The 17,183-nt window shown below is 42.1% G+C and overlaps 2 long non-coding RNA genes across 2 annotated transcripts; one reads left to right on the top strand and one right to left on the bottom strand.

Moving 5' to 3' along the window:
- The first annotated feature begins 773 nt into the window (after positions 1 to 773).
- Positions 774 to 7,764, top strand: LOC122210848. Its single transcript, XR_006198319.1, has 3 exons — positions 774 to 858; positions 2,586 to 2,718; positions 4,399 to 7,764. It is a non-coding gene; the product is annotated as an uncharacterized LOC122210848 (long non-coding RNA).
- Positions 7,765 to 12,155: 4,391 nt separating this feature from the next.
- On the bottom strand, positions 12,156 to 15,699 carry LOC122210797. Its single transcript, XR_006198249.1, has 3 exons — positions 15,615 to 15,699; positions 14,770 to 14,928; positions 12,156 to 12,421 (listed from the first exon to the last, which is right to left on the bottom strand). It is a non-coding gene; the product is annotated as an uncharacterized LOC122210797 (long non-coding RNA).
- Positions 15,700 to 17,183: the final 1,484 nt, after the last annotated feature.

Here is a 17,183-nt window from a genome sequence, read left to right as displayed (position 1 = left end):
CAACACTAAAACTCTGATACACAGAAACGTATCATGGTCAGCAAAAACACTGATCATTGTCTAGAACCTTCCCATACAGGATACAATTGTTTAAATATTTACACTAATAATGTTTTACCCAAACAAATTTAACCTAGGGAGGTCTAAGCATTTCTTCTGATTTGAGAGTATTTCCCACGTAACACATCATTAGTAACCTATCAATAACCCTAATTATTCCCAACATTTCTTTCTTTACAAGGTGACAAAACAAATCTTAGTGGGAACCCTTTGCAAAATCTCAAAAACAATTTTAAGTGCTGACGAGGTTAATCAAACTTTGAGCTTGACACAATTTTGGGACCACAAAGCCCTCAATCCCATGTAAATTTTCTGCACTTGAATTTGTTTGCTCCTCTTAAGAGCAACCCCTGCCCCATGTGCTTAACCACAAACCAACACTTCCTGCCTTAACTTCCCTGTTAGTACAATATTTGATGAAGGTTAAGTTTCAAGAACCCCCTCCCCTACCAGTTTTCAGCTCCCCACCTCCTACTCTCCACAGCCACCTATCCCAGGCGTCTCTGCATTTAAAAGCTCTGCCCACCCATCCCTCCCCAGATACATTTCTGACTTAGTCTTAGAGCATCTTCCTATTATGATACTCCTCTCCCCCTATTGCAATAACCCCCTTCATATGAACATAGTAACATCCTTCATAGTAACATCCACTGCATTTTTTTTCTTTCACAGGGATGACGCTGTAACTCTGACAGAATGTCAGATGCCCCCAGGACCTTGCTTTCTTCACCCAGGCGTCAATGCCATCTGATCAGATGCTGGCTCCTTTCCTGGCCGGGGAAGTTGGGATCCACAGTGGTGAGTCTAAATCCTGGTCTAGTGCTTCACACATGTGTCTATTGTAGCATGGTAAAGACTTGGCTTTATTCTTCATTTTTGTCTTTTTTCCTTCTATTTCTCTGCCTTCTTCCAGCTTTTCTGAGTATAGTTAAAGCCCCTGACTCTTGGATTACATTGACTTATTCTGAGCAGGGCTCCTGAATCCCATGACTCCAAGATTTCATCCAAACGGTGCCCTGCTTTTATTGTTTGGTACAAAGAAACAGAACAAAGTCTCTTCCACAAACATTTTCAGAGACCACTGCTTCCTTCCAAGGCCATTTCTCTTCCTCGGTGTTTTCTAAGACCTATCCCTTCCCATCATCCTCCTCTAACTCTGCCTCCCTTTTTCCACCTTCAACTTTCCCTTCAGCTCCCTAGAATCCTTCGTTCTCCCCCCTTCAACGCCTCTACCTCCTCTGTCATCCACCCTGCCAGGCCTTTCCTTTCTCACTCAGGCTCCTCGTCCTGTAGACACCTGATATTTAAGTCCCTTACCACTGTCGGGGCTGTGAGGAGCCCAGCGACCCCAGGAGCAAAAGCCTGCAGCTGAAAAAGCTAATTAGAAATAAGCTTCAAGTTTTCTTTACTCAGATGGGCTTTGGAGACACCAATGGCCACTTGGTCTCTCCTCTGTCACTCTCCCAAAATGCAGTCCACAGCCTCCATTGGATACATATCGGGGCCAAGTACATCTTGAGGGTCTCCTCCACAAATACTGGGGAGACTGCTTCAGCTCTTACATTGAGCAGGTTACTTCAATTTGCCCCATCTGCCAGAAACACAATCCTTGTAAAAAGGTAAAAGTGAGGCAGGGATTAGAGTCAGCTCTTTTACATGAACCAGTGAGTTTTGAGTCTTTGCGTTTATATCTGAACCAGCTCTAAAATTTTTTAATTAAAATTTAAAGCTATAAGCTCTTTATTTGTGTCCATCTGTATGTGCGTATATGTATGTTGTATTATACACGTGTACTATTTTCCTACCTCCAAATGGTATGACCACATTAAATTCTAAAGTCCCTTAAAGGAGCTCCTTCTGGGTTGGATAAGAGATAAATAGGAGTTTATAGAATTTTAAATATTTCCGAAATTCCCAGAAACCGAGACAATTAAATCTCTAATATGTTTAATGTGGGGGAAAAAAGTATTCTTATAAAAGTTTACCAATATGTTTTTAAAATTCAGGCTCACGAGGTAAATCTTTGGCAAATGAGGCTAGTTTAAATGTTGTTGGTTTAATAAATACAGTTATGCCTTTTGAGTTATCAGCCTTGTAAGAACACATTTTTATTTTACTCAAGCATGTTCTTCCTAAACTCATTCAGGTTAAGTTTACTTATTGCTTGATTATCTGGATATACCATTGCTATATTTTAACAATATGCTTGATATATGTTCATGGTATATCATGTCTCAGAACCATGATATTGTATCTGTCATGTTTTCCTCTAAAGATTATACTCATCCATTTTCATAAACTACATATAATATCCAGTCTTCTTTGAAAACAGGATTAACGATGCTAATTAAACATTAGCATGTTTTGCCTAAAACTGATTGAACTGACTTTTTCAGTGTCCCATAAAAATCAAATTTCTTCATCAATTGTATTATTTTTATAGTGAACTCTGCTCAGATCTTTCACCTTTGAAAATTATCAAAATGAACTAACCATGGCTATTTTAAGTTTTCTGTCCTTCACAGGTGGTTTTATGTTACTCTGATGCTTCCCGAAGAGCCCTTGCAAATCAGCTACCGACTGAGTGCTCTGTCTTCAACAAAAAAGGATTATCTTAGAGACCCGTGGAAGCAGACTATGCCAGCCAGGTACTCTTGGGTAAGACTTCTGATGGCACTGCTTAAATAACTTTGGGACCACCCTGGTAGACTAAGTCAGGATTTCTGGAACTCTAGGGGAGAATATAGATTTATGGACTATTAATCCAAGATCAAATGGAACAAGAATTATTACATAGGACTGAATGAACTGATCATTCATGATTATGGGCTTTGTTTGGAACAGTGCTGATGCTCTCGTGTTCTATTTTCTGGATGTAAGGATGCACTTTCTCTCTTCTCTCAAGCTATCTAGCACTCACAACAATTTAGTAGACTGTGCTCTTGTGAAACACGAAGGAAACATTCCTCTTCTCTGCCCTGCCTCACCCTTCCAAATTCTGGGAAGTCTCGTGGAGTATTCCTGTTTTCGTGGCACTGTAGTTATTTGCATAGATTCAGTAAGAGCCTGTCCACCTTGTTAATAGGACATAACTGGAAGCATTGGTTAATCAAGGCTGGCTCTGCCTATAATGTCACAGTTGAGAATGACGCTCGTTTCGTCAGATGTGACCAGACGCTTTTCAGCAATTAAGGTTGACATGATGGGCCAATGCTTACAAAGTCCGTCTTGGGAAAACTGGCCTGGCAACCGGCTTTATAGGGTTCCCAGCCTTATAGGTGAGCAAGGAAGGTCACTTCCTGGCAGGCTCAGGAATCCTAGGCTATTTTGAGGACCTCAGGAAGAGAGGAATGCCCACCAAATCACTAGGTACTGCAGGTGGAAAATGATGGTGAAGGTTTGGCTCGGCTTCCTAGCCTCAAGAGGCTCTGGAAAGTCCAATCTGAGATTCTTTCTGAAAGCGTCCAGAGAAGCCAGTATAAGACCTACGTGGTACCACGTCGTTCTTGCTGCATCTATGTAAATAACCAGGCCACCTCCAGTGAGACCAGCCTTATTTTGTGACCAAGAGTCATCTTTCTTTGAGATTGTCTTTGATCAAGAGGGGAAAGGGACTGTAGAGAGCCTTTGGTGTTTCAATGGGAAACTATAGCATGCTCTTTTGGATTACCGGATTCTGACCCTATTCATTGCCTTTGAGCTATTTTGCACCTCTGTAAACTGCAGGTAGCTGATTGATATGCAAACTCTATCTCGTCTTATAGACACTTAATTAGCTTCTTTTCCCACTGTAGATAAACTAGTGGTGATACCTACTTATAAATCAGATTTGAATCTTTTACTTTAGAGAGATTGTCAGCCCTTACCAAATTTTCAATTCTTGCAGATTCCTTCAATACCTGGCTATAACTTTTCAAACTAACCTGTACAACTTTTCTCCCTTTTTCCTGACTTCAAGTCACTGAGAACCAAAACATGATTTCCCAGATCCTTATTCGGACTCTAGGTTGCTTTGTCACTGGCCTTTTCCCCCAGGATCTGAAGAAACACTGCAGCAGTCCAGGCGTGAACCTGGTTGCTCTCTGGACAAGCTGCTGTCTGGGTCACTAAGAAAGTCTGGTGAAATGCTCAGGTCATGTATCCCCTGATAAGGGAGATAACCCGAGCTCTGAGTAGCATAATTAAGATCACGATACGACTCAGGGAGCAGTGCTGCACAATGAAACGATTTCATCCACTGACCTCCTGAGTTTCACTAGATTGGATACTCTTAGGGTTTGACTTCTGGCTCTTTAATACATTCCTTTGTGCTAACATTTATCTTTTTTTTAATTTTAGGCATCCCATTTAAGAACACTGAAACAATTGACCTCTGCCTGCACTCAAAACAGATGATTCAATTGGTCTTCTAGGGTCATCACTGAGAATATGGTGGCCCTGAGGTCTATCTCACTCAGCCACCCGCTGTTTGAGTTATTCCTTATCCTTGAATTGTCCATGAAGAGTCTCTCTGAGCCCACCTTGAACAAAGAGAGGGACTGACAAGGCTGAGGCAACTTTATGCTTCATATAAGTTTAGGCTGCTTTGCTGAGAACCACTAGGTCCCAACTCTGCAAACTTTCTGCACTTTTGCTTGTTTACTTCAACTGAGACCAGAATCCCAAGTCCTTGTGCCCGAGGACACAACTTTCCTGCCTCAACTTTTCTACTAGTACAACACTGGATGCAGTTCATTATGTTTCAAGGCACCTTCCGCACACCAGCTGTTAGCATGGCGTCCTTCTGCTTTGCACAGGCACCTATCCCAGGGTCTCTGCTTACAGAAACTTTGCTTGTCCCCCCCGCTCCACCCCCCCCCCCCCCCACCTGCCTGACACTGCTCTGGCTCAGGCTTTGAGCATCTCTCTGCAATAGTCTCATTCAATAATACCTCTCCTTACTCGGGTCCAGACTTAACTTTTTTTTTTTTTCTTGACAATTTCTTCGGCAAAAGATATCATTTAGGATTTGATTTTTGGAAAGTAAAATACAAAAAGTAGTCAGGAAATTTGAACACTTGATTAAATAGGACAGTGGATTACTGAGAAATAATAGTTGGTTACCTAATTAGCCAAAATGAAGATATAAATTTAAAAGTAGTCATAGAAGGGACGTGACTATAAAGAACTCCAATTCTTTTCAAGTGAAAAGACTTTGTTCTCTCGAGTAATTAAAGATATGATAAAGTCAACACAAAGTATAGGAAATGAGTCTAATAAGACCCTGAATAGTTGTTTTCTAGGCAGATTATTCTAAAAGTAAAGAAAAATATTTTTTACAAGCACTTATTAAGAAAACACCAGTAATCCAAGGGAAAAAAATGTCATTTTAATAGAAAGAAAACCAAATGCTAGTTTTGAAACAGCATATTTGGTACTAACACTCTTATTAAAAATCTTATATTTAAATTAAAAAAAAAGAAATGGAAAAAAAGATTCATAACAACAATCTTATAAATAAGCCCATCAGCCTTAGCCAGCTTTGACTCTAAGAAATACAATTCCTTTTCCATGAACCATCTACAACTTTCTCTATCCAGACAAGTTTGTCATACACTTGTCTCTCATTTGGGAAGCAGTTATTTTACTTTGGAACAAAGCTACTCTTGTTTTTCTTAACAAAATACCCCTGCACACTTCATGTGCAAAGTTGCTCCTCTCTGCTACTATCACTCCTGTTAGAGTCTCATTCACATATATTGATTCTAAGTTTTCACTACAGCCACTTCTACTGCATATAGAAAACCAGGAGACGGTGTAAGAGAAGAGTTATTCCCAGGGAATGTGTTAAAGCCGCGAGGCAGATCTTATTAGAACTACTGCAGTAGAGGAGAGAGACTTTGGTATCCCATTCCCATGCAGCACAGACAGCTGGAGATCTCAGCCAAAGGGCCAGGGAGGGGGTGAGTGGATAGGAAATTACTAAGAAGAACTTGGTTAGATACCAAAGTCGGGGGATTCCTGCTAAACTGGCTGAACAGGATTCTTACTAAAAGCAGGTACCAAGGACTTAGATATCTAGGGCAGGGTATGAGGAGCTTGATCAGATATCAAGGATGATCCCATATAAAGGGGGGCAAGTGTCAATTAACTAGCTTAGGATTCATTGCTAAAGTGGGGGCTCAGCAGGCCAAGGTCGAGCCTAGTCTAGAAGAAGGCTCACAGGAGCCTAACTAAAGTTTGGTCAAGGAAGGAGTATCTGCTAGTAAATAACTGTAAACTGTCTTTCATATACCAGTATTTTCTAGCAGACTAGCAAAGTTTATAAATATACATCTCAACATCTCATAATTTTTATAGTCATAAGCGTTCCTTATAGGTACAGCTTCTCAATGTGGCAAAAATGAACATGTGCATTAACAGACCCAAATAGATAGCCTCTCTGTATTATATAAAAGTAAAAGTCCAAAAGTATATAAAATGAAATTGTATTCAGCAATTAATGCGTCAATTTTTTCTCTTACTTAGATAGGATTTAGGTGTCTAATGAATATTCATAAATTAAGTCAATTTAGCATCAGTCCAAGGTTTTAAGCTACCAATTCATTTTGGACACTGTCTTTAAGCTGACATACTGCAAAATATAATTACTTTGAAATAAAGTTTGTCCAAATAATGACTTAATTTGACTAATACAAATGTACATTTTTATAATCTTAAAATATAGTAACTGAAATGATAGTGTATTAAATCAGCCAAACTTTATAAATTGAGGAAAAACATGCATAAAATTAAAATATATGTTTCTATTACATTTAATGCTGACAACTCAGAAGATATAGCTGTTTTTATTAAACCAATAATATTAAATTAGTCTCATTTGCTAGAGTTACCTAAATTATGTAAACTTGAATTCTTAGAACATTTGAATTACTGCCTATAAGAATGTATTTTGAGGACATTGAAAGTATTAGAAATTTAATTTTTTCAATATCTGGGAATTTTTAGGAATAGTCCTTTATTTGTATATGCCTTTAGCTAACTCTAAGTCAATTAGAATAAAACTCTTTAACAATTTTGTTATAATCTAATTTAGTAATACCATCTGGAAGTAGGAAAATATTACATATCTATAGACACATAAACATACATAAAAACCTAGAAAACTTATAGCTTCTATTCCAAAATTTTAGCCCATACATCAGGGGTAAACCTAAAAATACAAAACTCATTTTTCATATAAAAAGAGCTCTTCTCTAATGGGTACAAATTCTTAGTTGATTTGAGTTCAAAATTGGGGAAAAATGAACAAACAGAAAAGAGTAACAAACACGATTTTCTGTCATCTTTCATTCAAAAGAGAAAAATATCTATAAGCCATTTAATTCACTTACAGAGATAGCCAAATTATCTAACTACAAAACCAAAAAAAAAAAAAAAAAATCCATCACCAGAAATCAACCAAAGACTCAAAAAAAAAAAAAAAATCAAAATTAAATTCTTACCATGCTTCCAACAGACAAGAGTCTGGACATAGGACCAGGATCAGGACTCACCTTTAGTCCCCTGGGTTGCCAGCCAGGAATGGAGCACAAAAGGCTCCAGATGGCCTTATTACCTGGCTGGAGCAGATGGGAATCTGGAGGCAAGGTGCCATCCTGAGGCAAACTGTCAAAGACAAAAACCAGACAAGTTAGGAGACCAAAATGAGGGAGGCTATCACAATAGGAGTATCAACCCCAGTCTAAATATCTTCGGAGCACCTCGACTTTTATAGACGTTTGCAAATGAGGTGGTTTTACACCCTGGCTTTGCAAGCTGCAGAAATAAGCCTTATTTATCAAAACAGGAAATGGTTTTTCCCAAATATGGCTAGCTTGCTACCTTCGGAGAGCAGAGAGTTTTAATCTCCGTTAATCAACCATGAGCTAAAGAACAGGATGTGAAAGTGTCTTGTTTTGCCTTGTCAGCACATTCAGACCAAAGGGGAAAGTGCGTGGGGTTTTGTCACACGTGATCAAAGATCTCGGAGCCAAGAGCTTCGAGCGGAAGTAACAGCACGTGATCAAAGATCTGGGAGCCAAGAGCTTCAAGGGGAAATAACAACACAGGAAATGAGACTTCTAGCCCCCCCCCAAGCGAGGCTAAATCCTTCCTCAGCCCAGTGGGCTCTTCTACATGGAATACACTTACTTTCCATGCTCCCCACCCCGCCACGCACACGTACCTTCTTACATGTAGCCTCTCTTCCCCTCTTAACACTTCTATCCACATCTCTCCATTTCCAGATGCCAGCCCGCTCTATCACCCGATCCCTTCAAGGCTACTGCGATACCACCTAAATGGTTTCCTGCCTTCCTGACTTTTCTCCCACAATTCAGTTTCCAAGAAGCAGTCAGAGCGAAACGAGGTGAAAACTGATTTTTTACTACCCTGTTCAAAAGTTTTCAGTCTCTCCCTGTTACCTTTCCAAAATGGTCTACACTGCATAGCAGAATGTGCAAGCCTTTCACATTCTGGCTCACCTCTTCTTTTGCCAGCCCTGAGCAGACTCTACTCTCCAGCTCTGTTGAACGCTTGCAGTTCCCAAACAGCCCATGCTCTTCTCCACGTCTAGACCCTTGTCTGTGTTTTCCTTTCTGCCTCCAATGCCCTCTCTCCAACCGGCTACATCCTTAAGGACATGCGGGCTAAGTCCTGCATGTATACATGAGGTTTAGATGACACATACTCCGGGCTCGCCCCTGGCCCCACCTGTTCTCTCAGCCTTCCCAAATCTGAATGGGCTGCAACTTCTCCATTCCATACTCTCTTCTTTCATAGCACTTACTGTACCATTTGGAAAATTGCTCTTTGCCTGTCTCTGCAAATAAATGAGAAAATCCCTGAAAGTCAAGACTATGTGTTCTTTATTGATTTTTCATGGCAAGAGCGATGGGGGTGGGGAGAGGGGTTGCGGTAGTGAGTGGGCATCGTTCCCAGAAGTCAGTGCCTGATGTATCACAAACATGCAGCGAACCCTTGTGAGATTATTAAGTGGGTGAACTTACCGTGCGCCGTTACAATTGGACAAGATGGTGGGAGGATACAACACATCGCACAACCGTGTTGGGGAAACAAAACAAGCTTCTGTGAAGCAATTAGAAAAAGCTGAGGACTACATGGGGTAGCATATGAAATTGATTTATTTTTTTAAAAAATGTGTCACATTTTCACAAGACCTAATGAACGTGTGCACGCACCAACCAGCCGCCTTAGGGGTCTGGATGTGCGCTTATTTGGGAGTGGCCTCTCTTCACTCAAAAACCGGAAGGAAGGGGCGCCTGGGTGGCGCAGTCGGTTAAGCGTCCGACTTCAGCCAGGTCGCGATCTCGCGGTCCGTGAGTTCGAGCCCCGCGTCAGGCTCTGGGCTGATGGCTCAGAGCCTGGAGCCTGTTTCCGATTCTGTGTCTCCCTCTCTCTCTGCCCCTCCCCCGTTCATGCTCTGTCTCTCTCTGTCCCAAAAATAAATAAAAAACGTTGAAAAAAAAATTTAAAAAAAAAAACAAAAAAACGGGAAGGAATTCCTCTCTAGATCCCGGTTCCAGAAACAGTATCTGAGCAAGCTGCATTCTGAAATCCATTTCGCTCCTTTTTAGTTAAGCACCATGAATATCCTCCCGGCTTTCATGACTAGGGAAGGCACTCCCCAGGATCAAATTTACAATGACAACGATCCTGGCACCACACAGTGCCCTGTGCATACACAAGACTTGGTAACTTCTTGCTGAATCAGTGACCTGCAGAAGAGTTTCCCGACCACCTCGGGAATGATTGTGATTTTCTTAATTTCCCTGATTTTCTTCTGCTGAAACATTCCGCTTGCAATACCGCTCATGATTATTCAGACCAGAGTCAAAAGGAAAAAAAAAAATCTTTACCCTGAGTAACGATATTCATAAACATGAGTTACGGAGTCTGAAACATTTTCCAAAGGAGCGTGCTCTGAACCTGCAGAGCGGCACCACAGGTAAACTGCCTTTTAAAGAAACTGCATCTCAGCAGAAGATATTCATGAGAATACGGAAGTCCTGAGGTTGAACCTGTCTGTCTTAATTTGGGCTCCCCCAGAAGCAGATCCTGACACAGGGTTTATTGCGAATAGACGTGGAATAAGATCCCAGGAAATATCAGTAAGGGGATGGAGAATGGGGACAGGCAAGAAGCAGCCGCCGAGAGAATATCCTTGTGGGAGACCGGGGCTCAGCCTCCAGGAGGCACGGTGGCACACTTCTCAGAGATCGTGGGAGGACTGAGAAATCTGGGATATGTCATGCGCTAATTCCCATTGGACGAGAACGGCTCTGGGGATATTAATGCCGCAGCATCGACAGCCCATCTGACATCAGGCCAAGCACGCTAGCTTGCCAGAGGAAGCCCTTAGAACACCACCGGTCCTTGTAGCCTGAGGCAGTTTCCCCAACCACCGAGTCCTCAGGAGACATGGGCGAGGAACACGGGCAGTGTCCGTAACCTACACTTTGTATAGTCAGGTTCTGAACCGCAAGATGCATTCGCAGAACTTAGACTCAGTCGCACTTCAGTTGAACGCAGCCAACTGCACCTGTAACAGGCTGTCTGAGCTCATACCCAGCAAAAAAGAATTAGGAATTTCTTTAGCTTCGTTACATTTCTGCAAGGTGCCATGCAGTAACTGGAATTCTAAACTCTTCTCCAAATTTTTCTGCCCTCCTTTTGTAGCTAAGGGAGTCTAGTTCCCTCAAGCAAATTAAGCATGCTTATCCTCTCCCTGGAACCTTGATCCAACCCACCCTTTCAGAAGCGGATCCTATAGTGAGCAGTCCAGTGCGGGGGAATGTGTTAAGGAAGTACTCCCACAAGAAACCAGGAGGGGAGGAAAGGAAGCAGAGGAGGGAAGAGGAGGAATCCAAAGCAGGCTGTGATTTCCATGAAGTCCCAGTCTGCAGCCTGATCTCGCAGAGAGCTCTGGAGTGTAAGCCGCACTCCGGTGGTGGTCTTGTCTTAAGACGAAAGAGGAGGGCCCTTGCATTCCTACAGTCACCCAGGATTAGCAACAGCCTGCCCTAAAGGAGTGTGAGGCCCCAGTGCCCAGGCACAGTCCTCTCCAGCAAACAGGAAGAGGCTAAGAGCCAGCAAAAGGGATCTGAGGGCACATTCAGTTCACTCCTCTGTCAGAGTCTTGCATTTTCTGGACAGTCACAATTTCTGGGGGAAAGAGAGTTAGTGGAATAAGTTAATCTCCTGTGGCTGCTTTGGTCCTAAGACCACAGGTGGTACCGACCCTCTCCTTTCTCAATCCCTCTTGTAGACTGCCCTTAAGCTTTGGTGGATGCTTCTTACATTCATCTCTGAGGAGCCTGGGCCCCCAGTTGCCATGTTTTATGAGACCATAGCACAGGAGTACCAAGAGATGCCCCAGTGGGCTTCCTGAGTGCCAAACGCTCACTGCCTGATCCCATTATACAGCAGCAACCCCTGCTTATGCCCCAGTAACTTCCCTCTTTCACCCTCTCCTGATGCTATAGTCCTGCTGAGTTTCAGCCCAAGATCCCACCTCTTCCATGAAGCCTTCCAGATGCTTGCAGACCTCAGAGCTTTCTTCTTCCCATGACTTGCAGAACTTACCTTAGGTCTCTCGTTTGGCCTGAATCACATTTCACACTGTGATTCCTCATTACAGGGTCTTTATTGACTTGGGACAGTATCATTTGGTTGACTTCTGAGGGTATGTCTTGTCTTTCCAGTGGGAACCTGAACACTGTTTACTGGCTACCTCCAGGGCCCAGCACGGACTGTGTGCATCCCGGGGCTTAGTAAGCACACGCTGAGTTCGCAGCTGAACAGCTCACAGTATACACCTCAGCACCCTCGGACTGGACCCTGATTTTCTCATCAGCAGTCTTGCTTCCCAGAGTCCCCTAATTTATTTGGCTTTCAACGACACTCTCACTCAGTCCACACTCATCTTTCAAACAAGAACAAAGAAAGACAGTTTTGATAAATGTAACTCTTTCACATTTTGAGGCATATATTTTTAGATATTTTATTACAAATGACAGATCGAGCCATACATTCCCCCCTCGCCCCAGCCCCCCAGAGAAATCTTCTCTTTGGTACTGTTTCGACCTTGGTGTTGACAAACGTAGTTTGTTTGGGGGTAGTGAGCATTTGTGAAGAAGGCGTAGAAGACATTTTCAATAATCACATAAAAAAATCCATTTAACTTACACTCAACACCTCTTTGGTGCCAGGAATTGCCCTAGGTATTTCGTACAGACTGGATTGTCTAGAAATCTTTTTTTTTTTTTCCCTCTTCTTTCTCTTGCAGTATTTTGAAGCATGGCATAGCCTCTTGTGGAAGCTTAAAGAGAGAGGGAAAAACACAAGTCACATCGTTTTGCAATTAATTGCTTCTTCTGGGAAGGCTCTTCCTTGTAAATTGTATTTATCTCTCTGTATTTATTATTCCTGATTGTTTCCGTCTTGTATACTGCACGCAGAAACAGAAAATGTATACAAAAATAGAACTAATCTTGACTATATGACACCAAGTATGTCACCTACTCTCTACAGGCAGTACTGGAATGAAATCAAGTGTTTATATGACTAGTAATAAAAGGTAAGGTACATCTGAATGCTTGCTGTGGGCCAGGCACTCTGTAAAGTACACATCATCTCAGTCAATGCTCACAGCAAGTTCCAGAGACAGGTGCTGCTATTAGCTCTGTTTTATAGATACAGATATTAAGGCTCAGAGAGGCTGAGTCACTTCCCAAAGCTCACACAGCTCGTAAGTATAGAGGCTGAAATAACACCGCAGAGGGCAAAGAGCCCCGGTTCTCTACTTGGAGAGGACTTACTGAGGCGTATTCTCAGCCCTGGTCTTGCCAGCCAAGGGACCAAAAGTAAATCACGAACACTTTAGGCTTCCATTTCTTCACTTACCGACTATAACCCCGGACTGTTATTCACACCTGTCCACCCATCCATTTGTCTGTCTTCGAATGTTTAACTTTCACTGCTTTTTGTTCACGAGTCACTGGAAGCTCTCAAAGAGCAGGAAGTAGGTCACGCCCATATTCATGCGTATAGCTCCTAGGCCACTGTTTCATATACTTAAATTGACGCGTTTAATCCTTAAAATACCATAATGAAGGTTTTATTTTTATCTGCACTTATTTCACACTTAAGAAGGTTACTAGACCCCAAAGACGATTATATTAAAGACGTCAGATGAAATGATGTCAGATGAATCATCTGGCTTAGAATCCATGTTCTTAAAATGACTATGGTCTACAAGAAAGTAGTTTACTTCTTTTTAAATCCACGTCTAGTTCAGAGTAGGTTTTTAAATGGTTTTCGTCTCCCCTTTCATTGGACTCTTTCGCTCTCGTTTTTACTCTGTGATCTGTTTTTAGTTTTGTGTAATCACAGATGTGATTTTCATTGCACTCGATTTGAAAAATCCCAGATGTTGGGGCACCTGGGTGGCTCACTGGTTAAACCCCCAACTCCCGGTTTCGGCTCAGGTCCTAATCTCATGTTTCGTGGGTTCAAGCCCCACGTCGGGCTCCACGCTGATGGTGTGGATGGAACCTGTCTGGGATTCTCTCTCTCTGCCCCTCTCCTGCCCATGCTCTCTGTCTCTCTTTCTCTCTCTCTCTCAAAATAGATAAACTTGAAAATGTTTTTAATTAAAAAAATAAAAATCACAGATATTAAATCTCATATATATATTAATACTAATTTCTCATTGATCTTTTTCTTAGGAGCAACATTGAAAGAAAAACGGCGTCCTCTAATTTTCAAGCTTTAAAGCCTTAACTGTGAAGGGTAGCAACATTTGGCCACCGCAAAATATGCCACTTCAGCATATGGATTATTTCAGACTGAAGGCAATTAAGAAGGAACGGACCTCCCTCCCCCCAAAAGAAGAAGAAAAAAAGCTGTCTGCTTTTCTCCTATTTGCCTAAAAGCAAGACATAAAATTATAAAAGCGTCTCCTTTCCCCTCTCTACCGGAAAGGACAAAAGTTAATCACCATAGACCATTTTAGTCCCTTCTCAGCCTGGAGGTGGCATGAGAGAAATCCACATGCCAGACTGTGGTGACGAGCCTTTATCTGCCATTAGTTTCCCTTAGAGTTGTTCTCACACAATTTGCTGGCCTGGAGACCCACAGTCCTTTTCCTTTCTCTTGTCTCTTCCCTAAAAATACCTTTCCTTGCTAAGACCAGGTTCTAACCAAAACTACGAGTCACTCATCCCCCGTCTCTCCTATGTATACATAACGTAAACACGTTAATAAAACTTGTCTTTGTTTCTCTCCTGTTGATCTGCCTTTTGTTACAGAGCCCTGGTGTGGGGTGGAGAGCCACCAGTCAAGAAAGAATTCTTGGGCCATTTTTGTTGCAAAAAGGCCCCGTGGGCAGAAAGAGCACACTGGGAGTGTGAGGAATAACTGATTAGGTGCTTTTTAGTTAGTGGGGGGTAGGAATAGCGTTAAGTCTCTAAGGAATTTGGAAGCAAGGTTTCCAGGACCCTGAGGGGCTAGCTGCTGTTAAGATAAGGTTATTTACTACTATCTAATAAAACATTAGTCATGAGACCCTTCCGATGCGTATCAGTGGGCCGTATGTTTGAAGGACGATTGCTAACATATATGGGGTGGAGAGGATATATATGGTTATCAGAGGGAGGGAACACTGACCAGAGCAAAGCTCTGGTGGTGAAACATCAAAGGAAGTCCTCGAGGTAGCTGTAGGAGTGTCGCAACCTGTGTGCTTCAAGAATCCTGCCTGGAGACTATGAGCCGCAGAGAAGTCCAGCCTTTTTTCCCTTTTTCTCCCATCAAGCCCTCGCTGAAAACCTAGGAGGGTAAAAACATAAATATTTGGTTCCTCCCCTACAAATGCAAGGTCATAATCTCACACAGGTCCAGGATGAATGTAAGTAACAGATACAAGAATCTGAATGACTATAGATCTTGCCTCTTAGACTATGAGAAATCCAGGGTTCAGATGAAAATTAACGCACATCCGGGAGAAACAAAACAAACACCATGAGCATTAGGTCCCAGATATGCTAATTTGGCCCTAGGAGGACACAGAAAACATAAAATACATAGGGACTGAAAAAGATTGCTAATTCCCTAAAACAGAAAAGCAAGAAATGGTTCAAGAATAAACCTAAGTGAAGTACTATTTTAAAAAATAAGCTCTCTTAATTTTTTTTAAAGGAAGCAGTAAAGTATCTGAAGAAAACTAGCCAAGTAGGCATTTCATTGTGAAAATCTGAAGGTATAATCAAGGAATCTCCAAAACAATTTCTGACAATCAAACCCCCTCCACAAAGATTTAGATCAAGAAACAAATGAGTCCAAACCTAACATAGAAACAGATTCACTTTTTAAGGTGACTTTTATCATTTACTTAAAAATCTGCATCAGGAAATATAAAATGGATATTCACCAGCCGCCAAATGACTACTTCCCCACAAGTTCTGAACCCACTGCAGCTCATTGCTACAGTCATTACCAAAACCATATACACATACCTTCTTCCCAGCCTTCCAGCCATTGTTTTGGGATTCACTAGGAAGATATGCCCTTGTGGCCACAAGTTAAACAAATTCAGAAGGGAATGGAATGGAGTGAATGCAGTGCAGAATAGAATAGAACACAACAGAACCGAATGGAATGGAATGGAATGGAATGGAATGGAATGGAATAGAAATGAAACAAAATTCAAGGATACAATTTGAAACTATGGGAATAATATGCAAGGTAAAGACAGATGGTAAATAGACAATTGATAGATGATAAATAGGTAGATAGATGATAGATAGACAGATAAAGAAATACAGAGGGGCACCTGGGTGGCTCAGTCAGTTAAGCTTCCAACTTCGGCTCAGGTCATGATCTCACAGTTCGTGGGTTCGAGCCCTGCATCAGGCTCTGTGCTGACGGTTCTGAGCCTGGAGCCTGTTTTGCATTCTGTGTCTCCCTCTGCCCCTTCCTTCTCCACTTACACTCTGCCTCTCTCTCTCAAAAATAAACATTAAAAATTTTAAAACTATAAATAGATGTGGAGAGATTTCAATAAATTTATGTTTAAAAAGGTTGGTCACAGTATTCTCTCAGAATGCTTAACTTCGGAAATTGATACTCCTAGGCTGTCCCCAAACCAGAGCAAGTCTGCAAACTGTTCATCACCCCCCTCCGAGGAGTACTGATATTGAGAGTAAGTCTTCAGAAACTTACAACAGTCTAGCAGAGAAAGCTCATGCCTGTTGAATCTAATTATGCCTTTTAATTTTTGCAGTGATTCATTTTTACGGTATTTTATAAAAGAACCAGACTGTGATGGATTTGAAATGTAAACAGTAAAACTGCCCCTTTTCCACAGGTAGCCTGAGACGTGTGTAATAAAGTTAGATTTGGTCAGGGGATGCCATGGATGCCTCGCCTCTCTGTGGCTGTACAAATCCCTGCCTTCACCTTTCCAGGAACTGTAATTGTTCCCTCGCACTGTAAGAGAGGTGAGACGAGCTGAGTAGGCTGTGGGAAAAGGGAAAGTGGCCTTCCTGCCTAGCAGCTACCAGCTAGAACTGTAAACGAGGTGAACCCTCAGAATTCTGCAGGGGGCACGAGGCCCCCAGCTTGCCCATTTACACCAACTAACCTAAAGTTATTGTTCTTGCCTCTGCTCGCGGTTCTTCAAAATTTTGTCCTAGACTTCATTCATTCACCCCCAGACACCACAAGATAACCTCTCCTTTGAACTCCTAGGCTAATGGGCAGTGGATATACAGGCCCCTTTCTGGCTTTGGGGAGTTAAGACAGAACCCACAATTCGCTCCCTTGTTTTGGTGGCGTTTATTATATGGATGTGGTTTGCGGTCTGTGTAGGGCTGAGCGGATTCCCAGTGGCCTGTGCGTGCACTGGAAGAGCTCAAAAGTGTACAGAGCTAAGATCTTTCTGCAAAAACAGAAGCTGTAAGCCTCAAGGTTACACCCCCCCCCCCCATACATGCTGCTTAGCTCCAAACCACAAGAAAGTGCAAAAGGTACTTTCTCAGATTTGTTTACTTTTATGTCAGATTTTTTGAGAAGAGCTGAGGGTT

The sequence above is a fragment of the Panthera leo genome, chromosome F2 (assembly GCF_018350215.1).
Source record: "Panthera leo isolate Ple1 chromosome F2, P.leo_Ple1_pat1.1, whole genome shotgun sequence".
Taxonomy (NCBI): Eukaryota; Metazoa; Chordata; class Mammalia; order Carnivora; family Felidae; genus Panthera; species Panthera leo.
Note: the sequence above shows the minus strand (reverse complement) of the source record. Positions and strands in the feature narration are given on the sequence as shown.